Source organism: Rhododendron vialii, chromosome 6a (genome assembly GCF_030253575.1).
Source record: "Rhododendron vialii isolate Sample 1 chromosome 6a, ASM3025357v1".
Taxonomy (NCBI): domain Eukaryota; kingdom Viridiplantae; phylum Streptophyta; class Magnoliopsida; order Ericales; family Ericaceae; genus Rhododendron; species Rhododendron vialii.
In genome coordinates this window covers 28183852-28191834 of record NC_080562.1, presented here as the reverse complement: position 1 = coordinate 28191834, position 7983 = coordinate 28183852, and positions in this window count along the sequence as shown.

Genomic DNA, 7983 nt, shown 5'->3' with positions numbered 1-7983 from the left:
TTCAACAGGCCGTACATTAACAAAGGAAGAAAAAAAAAAATACAGCCTAAAATAAAATAAAATAAATCACGGGTCTCTACACAAAAACATTCAAAGCATCTACCGAAGAGTAATTTCTACCAACCAGGAGCCCCGGTCCCAAACTGAACTCTGGTAGTGGTATTTGCATTCTCCCCGGGTCCGAACATAAAATTTCCGGTTACCGAGACATAAATGTTCGCCCACTCCTCGGAGTCGGGGAGATGGTCGACAAGGAATGTGTCGTATCCAGTCCTGCACGAGAGGTAGTATCGGTTGCTCTCTCGGTTGACTCCCACGAGATACACGCCGAAGAGTTCTTCGACCCCAAAGGTCAAGTTGAACTGCCTCCTCAGCTCGATGACGCTGGTGATAATTCGGTAAGAGTTCACCGTGAGCTGGGAAGAGGTAAGAGAAAGGGTCCGGAGTACTCGTCGGACGAATTGATGAAGGGGGAACCTAACTCCTCTCTCAGCGATTGCCATCAAAGGAAAAATCAATTCCCCTGGTCGGTGAGGAAGGGTCTTGGGGTTGTTGTCAGGAAGCAGCCGAACCTCTACGTCCGGAGGGATGCTGTAAACCCTTTTGAATTCGGCGTAGGCAACCGGGGTCCCATTGAAATACTGGTTCAGATAGGGACACGGCCTCATCGGCCTCCTTCGTCCCCGAACCTCTTTAGGGGCATCGGCGAATGGGCCCGGTCCATGGCCCGATGTACTGGGAATCTCCATCTCCCAAGGAACGAAGGCTGTGATAGGACGTGAAGCTCTAAGAGGGTCCGAGGGTTCAATGGCGTCCAATGGAATTCGGTAAAAAGCTTGGGCACGACACTTCTCAAAGATCTCCTCAAGATTAGCAGAAGAAGAGCTGCTGGAACTGTCCGAGGAGACTTCAACAACCATCCGCCCCTACCTAGCAAAAAAAATGTGTGTGCAAAAGCCCGTTAGCTATATGCCCAGGGAAAGCAACATGACCTAGCAAATGGGACGGAATGGTCATCGCTCCTCGGTAGATTTCCGGGGACGCTTCTCCGGGAGGGGTCTCTGAGGCCAGTGGTTATATCTATGGTCTCGGGTTGAAGATTGGCCTCGGGATGAATATGGCCCTCGGGTTGAATTTAGACCTCGGAAAAGCTAAGAACAAAACGCTGGAGACACCCAGCGGCGAACGGCGGTACAACCACAAAATGTAGAAATGTGGATTAAAGGGAAGAAAACTTGAAGAAAATGATTAAAACATGAAAACCAGCAGCTAAAGATCGTCATACCTGGGTTTCGTGTCAAGATCCGCGTCTAAAACGCTCAAAATCTCGATCAAAGAGCGGAAGGCGACGGCGGCGGCGGTTCGAGTTCAAAATCGGGAGAGCTTTATCGTCCTCTCTTTCCTTTCTCTCTTATATACTCAGGCAATCTGAGGAGGCGCGCGGGAAACGAAGCGTCGTGCGCCGAGCCATTGGATCTTTGACACGTGGCACCATCTGACGGATAAGGTCGAAAAGTTCTTCACCGAGGTCAGAACGCCGAATCACCGAGCCATTGGGCTTTTGACGCGTGTCACCGAAAGGACGGCCCATACCAATCAACTGGTATTGCACGTGCCAGAACAGCTGTTGGCTCATGTACCTCGGCGATGATCGACACGTGGCATCGAAAGCTGGGAATGGCGTTCCGATAATCCCCGATGTCGTTTTTCTCTTCGGCGATTTGGGTATTGAAAGCCAAAAGCATAATGGATCATGGACAAGATTAACCCCCTGAAGCAAAAAGCCGACGCATCAGAGAGTTAAGGGGCTATTGTGGAGGCTTCGGTTATGGCCTTGGTAACCTAGCCAGACCATCGTTGACCGAGGTCTCATATTGGTACGGTCTATAGGATTGCACAGGCGGGCCACAGCGTATATCCTTCCATTTACTCGCTCGGTATCGAACCTCCTGTTAATGCTTCGGTTAATTACCGAAGCATGCATTCCGTTAAGGTCTCTTGAAGGAACGTAGCATAACAAGAGGTGACCAAGAGGGAACCAAGAGCGATACGTGGCAGATAGGATCATCTAGGTCAGGTCTGGCCATGTGCTTCATAACCGCCTTATCCGGTGCGTCATCTGTGATGTCATCCGAGGCGGTTACCTGAGCGTATCCTTCATGCGCTAGCTTGGAGGCCAAGCAAACCTAGGTCTATAAATACAAAGGGACTCTAACCTAAAGAGGTATGCCATCTTTCCCTAACCCTAGATCTATATCCTCCTCTGAGATCTAACTTGATCGTCGGAGGGTCACTGGGCTATTCCAGCCCTAGTGACTTGTTGCAGGAGAACGGAGCAACGGAAGAGGAATACTAACTCAGGTCAAGGTCCCATCAAATCGAACCCCTACAATTTACAAAGTTTCTCTGCCTTTGCGTTAGCTTAAACGGAGAAGATCAATGTACAAAGTAGAGTGGTTTTGATTTTTGCTGACTGTTGTTTAAGTGTCCAGTTACTCTCCTTTTCCTAAGAGAACAACTCCCCAAATGCATGGTTCAAACGCAGCCGCCAGATTAGGGAAGAAATCGAACTTCCAGAAGAAAATTCAAATAGGTTCGGCCACTCTCCTTTCACTCATGAACAACTGCCCAAATCCATGATTACAAATTCAGCTACTGGATTAGGGAAGAAGTGGAACTTCCAACAAGTAAATTCAAATGGTTCCTGTTACTCTTGTTTTCTTCGTGAACACTTTTCCAAAATCCATGCTTCAAAGTTCAAATGCAGTCATTGGATAAGGGAATAAGTCTAACTTCCAACGCGTAAATTTTAAATGGGTGGTTTCCCATGGGAAACGGTTTGGGGTCACTTGGAGGGGATCGGAAAATGGCAACGAGGGAACCAACATGGGGTGAGCCCAAGTCGTTTGGTGTGACTGCAATTCAAACTTCCCAAATGCATTTTTTTTTTTTTTTGTTCATTTTTTATCCTAACTTTATTCAATCATGTGACATTTACAGGCGGGAATCGCAACCATTATCAAATCACAAGGAAATATCCCAGTGCTACCTTTCCTTGGTAAAACTTCATGATAAGCTGGCATAGCATGAGCTTGATTTCATTTTGCATATTCTCTTTTAATTTGGTTTGTTTTGTCTTCGAAGCATTGAAATCAAAACCAATTAGCAATATGCAAAGAGGTCACCTAAAAGCTCATGTATTAATTTTGGAGAGCTGCTAATTAATTAATATTGCAAGCTCCAACGTACACTCTCCCGACTCCAACTCGCACGTGGAGTGGTAAACAAATCATGTACATTCCATAGATCACAATGAAACAAAACCCACCTAAAGACACAAGTAAATGGGCAAACAATGTCATCAATTCATAGACTTCTTAGTTTACTGAGTCTACAATACACTTTTGGACGGCTCAGATGTGCCCGTTCGAGCACCACGTCAGCCAGTGACATGGTACCCACCCGGCACTGAAAATGTTCTCTACAAAAATAGTTGTGTTAGATGCCTCCCATGCTTGAACTAACCCAGTACGATAATCTGACAATAAGGACTGAATAGACGCGAGGTTGTGGTCCCTGATAAACGCGTTGGCTGCACATACATATTTTTAACGCAAACTTGCTTTTCACATTTAACTACTACATAAGTACATAGCATCATGAATATTGCTTTAATTCCCTTTCCGAAAGTAAAAAAAAAAAAACTGCTACCAATATTACTTTTCCATTTTTGCTTTTGACTAGCATCACAAAGACTTGATTGGACTTCTATAGGCTTCAAAATTAGAATTTCGATTTATAAAATGGACGGTCATTGTCTAATTTTAAAGTCAGATTGTCCATGAACCTCCATTTGATAAACGAAAATTTATTTTTGGATATATATATTAATTTCTGATCAAGCTAATTTTTTGTAGGGTTATACTATTCCGTGAGTCCTATAAAATGAACGGTTTAGATTAATACAATAAATGCACGGTGGGCCCACAATGGCAGTGGTGGAAAACCCCATGGTTTCCACCGCCGACGGAGAGAATTTAAACTCTTTTTCCAAAACCAAACAAAGTAAGTCCCAATCAATTGGGTTATGCATCCATTTTCTAACTGAATTTTGTAAAGGGCATTGTGTTTCATGATATTTAGAAAACCTAGATCCCTTCGAATTACCACCTCTAATGTCTCCCTTCTCGTACTGTTAATCTCTCTTTTTTGTTCGGCGAAAGTTACTATTGCTAGAATAGTTAGATTAACACCTCAGAGGAGTTGAATTCTTGACTTTCTTACTCTTAGCACCTAAGCCCTCCTAGTGTCACTCTCTACCCCAACCAAATCCTCTTATGTCAATTATGATCTACCCCTCCTTCTAGTGTTACCCTCAACTGTAACCAAATGCTTCCTCCTACATACCGCATCGCATGATCTGCGATAAGCATGTACAGACCACATTCCAAGTCCAATTGGGAATTGGGAAGAACCATTGGAATGCACTCTTACTACACAGACTGGCAAGAACTATTGAAATTCCAAACAAAAGAAATACAAAAACAGAAAGTCTAGTACGCACCATCGATCCATGGGCAATGATTTTGGCTTCTCGACCTCTCAAAGTCAGCACTTTCGCACACGAAGAGAGGTAAAATCGCTATTCGATAATGTCATTGATGAGAGTAAAGACCACACGATCAACTGACAGAAACAATCAGAAATGGCTTGCGATCGAGGCCGTGAAATCCATTGTTGGGCTTGCAAACTGTGGGGTAAAAATAATCATAAATTTCTAACACCGAATTTCAGTTTATGTAGCTTTCGGTAGAAAATAAGTAGAAACCTATAATCTGACTACACATAAAAATAAAAAAATAAAAAGAAGAAGCAGAGAGACAACCCCTGCGAGCAAAGAGGCTGTTTCCACAAACTCCAACCTGGATGATAATGTAAGTAAATTATCTAATAATGTACGGTCTGAAAACGTATTTGGGACAATTGATTAAACCGGTAAACAAGTCTTCCAAGGTCAAGAAAGATGCTTGACTAGAACACCAACACCCTATTAAAGCATGGTTATGGGCATGCAGCGCATGCAGCATTAACATTTCCAATCACCACCTTGGCATGGCAGTGTTAAAGCCATTCTTCCTTTCCATGCACCTTGTTTCTCTCTTGTGCTTGCAATCTGGCTTGTTGGAAATTTGAATGGATTGGGGGGGCCTTTACTTCCCCATATTCATGGTGGGGGTTACCTCTATTCATTGTGGGGGTTTTTCCCCCATTCATTCTTTCATTTACTCCACGTATTGAAGGCTGGCAGAATTATTAGGGTCATGCTCTGCCTATAAAAGGAGCATTCCACAGCATAGTTCTACACCAATTCACCCAAGAATTCACTAGCATTTTCTGATATAGTGTGAGAGAGAGACAGACGCTGAGTTAGTTCGCCAAGACGTTCTTCGGTGGTGTTCCGACGTTCGTGGTCCGAGCCGGATCAATCCTGGGAGACAGACGCCGAGTAACCTCAACACCCTCCGGTAGGCGGTGAATCTATTTTAAGGACACCGTGTGCAACACGGGTTTCGGTTCACAAATCCTTATTCAGTATTTCGGTTCTCATTTCGGTTTTGTAATTTCATTATATTGTAATTCAGTTCTTGTGTAAATGCAATAGAATTTGTATTCTGGATTCCCGATTGAAACTTTTGGATAACAAGCTTAAAACAGACTTTGATCGTTTTGATCGACAATCGGATTTCCAGAAAACATATTCTATTTGGGACTAACATTTGGGTTGCAAGAACAGTTTGGTGACAGATTAGTTTCCTTGATGGATTAACCCCACTGGTGTCTGCATTTATGAAGTAATCTGGCAGATTGCTCGATGTTCAAAGAGATCATTTGCAAAACCTGTTTGGCTTCGGCCATGGCCTATCGTGCGCGACATGGCCACTGTTCGGTGATGAGATAAACAGTAAGGCTACGGCCTAAGGCAGTCGTGCGCGGCTTGGCCTTGGATCAATTTTTGGATTGCCTCTGGGTGATTTACTTGGCTTATGCCTTGACATCGCCTGGCCTTGATCTCACTATGATGATCTGCTTGGCAGATGCAATTTGGGTACTTGGCATGGCCAGAGGTGGCATGTGGCCTAGTGTGCCTTGCCTGAAGTGATTAAGCCAGTGGTAGGCGTGATTCACTCAGCCTTGGTACACGGTCTATGTGGTATAAGCCAATACCCAAATTATGTTGTTTAGCAGAAGGGGGAGTCAGATGGCCACAGTCTTGTTAGTAGCAGATTGTGTATACCGTTTACCTTTCGGGGGCGCTGCCCCCGAGCCCCCGCCAGGGGGCGCGACCCCCTGGACCCCCGCAACCTGACCAGCCCTCAGACTCCCGCCCGGGGGCGCTGCCCCCAAGACCCTCGCCAGGGGGCACGGCCCCCTGGGACCCCCTTATTACATGGTATTATGGGGATGTTAGACTTAGCTTGTTTAATAGATTCCTAATCTATACATGTATAGCTTGTCATTTTGATATTGAGATTTGTTCTCTTATGTGTTGTTGTTCCAAATTTCAGGAAAAACATGACAACAGTGCAAGGGAAAACAACTGTCACTGGCAAAGACAAAGAGACTGGTGGGGTCAGTGGCAATGGAAATGGTGGTGGTGCTTTTCCAACTCATGCTCCTATTCCTGGGATTCCCACTGTTCCAATGTCTCACATGGAGAGGCCGAGCAAATTTGTTGGGGTCGACTTCAAAAGGTGGCAACAGAAGATGCTGTTCTATCTCACCACCTTGAACTTGGCAAAGTGGCTTGTCGAGGAGGCACCTGTTATTGCTGAGTAAGATCCTGACACTCAGAAGCGGATTGATGTGGCCAAATGGAAAGAGCATGACTATATGTGCAAGAATTATATTCTGAATGCTCTAGATGATTTGTTGTATTCTATGTATGGCGAGGCTCCGTCGGCTAAGGAGTTATGGGAATCTTTGGACAGAAAATACAAGATCGAGGGTGCCGGGTCCAAAAAGTTCGTTGTGGGCAGGTTCCTTGATTACATGATGGTGGACTCCAAGTCTGTTGCAGTCCAAGTCCAAGAGCTGCAGCTCCTGCTCAATGAGATCAGGACTGAAGGGATGATTCTGAGTGAAGCATTCTAAGTGGCTGCGGTCATCCACAAGCTACCCCCAGCATGGAAAGAGTTCAAAAGCTATCTAATGTTCAAGAACAAGGAGATGACGTTGGAGGCTCTTTTCATTAAGCTCCGTATTGAAGAGGAGAATCGGGGTATGGATAGGAGTGCAAAGGCCTCCTACATGGCCAAGGAAAATATGATGGAGCATGGTTAATCTTCCGGTGTGAGGAAAAACCAGAATGACAGGCGCTCTGACAAGCGCTCTGACAAGCGGGCTGATAAGCAAGCTGGCAAACAGAAGGACAAAAGTGTCAATCTGGGACCGAGAGGTGGTGTTGCCAAGAAACAGAAAGAGAAGTTTCAAGGTACTTGCTTCAACTGCAACAAGTTCGGGCACAGAGCTTCGGAGTGTTTGAAGCCGCTTAACCCTCGCGCTCAGGCGCACTTGGCTGAGGTGGAGGCTGTAGTGGCCGATATCAACCTCTCGGCTATGGTATCTGAAGTGAACATGATTGGTTCAAACCCGCAGGAATGGTGGGTAGACACTGGGGCTACACGTCATATCTGTTGTGACAGGATGTTGTTCACTACCTTCGAGCCAGATGCTAACGGTGAGAATCTGTTTATGGGGAATTTAGCTACCTCGGATGTTGCGGGGCAGGGGAAAGTGGTCCTGAAGATGACTTCGGGAAAAGAGTTGACTCTGAATAATGTGCTGTTTGTGCCAGATATTCGCAAGAATTTGGTGTCTGGTTCTCTGCTGAGCAAGCACAGCTTCCGTCTGGTTTTTGAGGCAGATAGGGTCACTCTAACTAAAGCTAGAATGTATGTAGGGAAAGGTTACATGACCGATGGT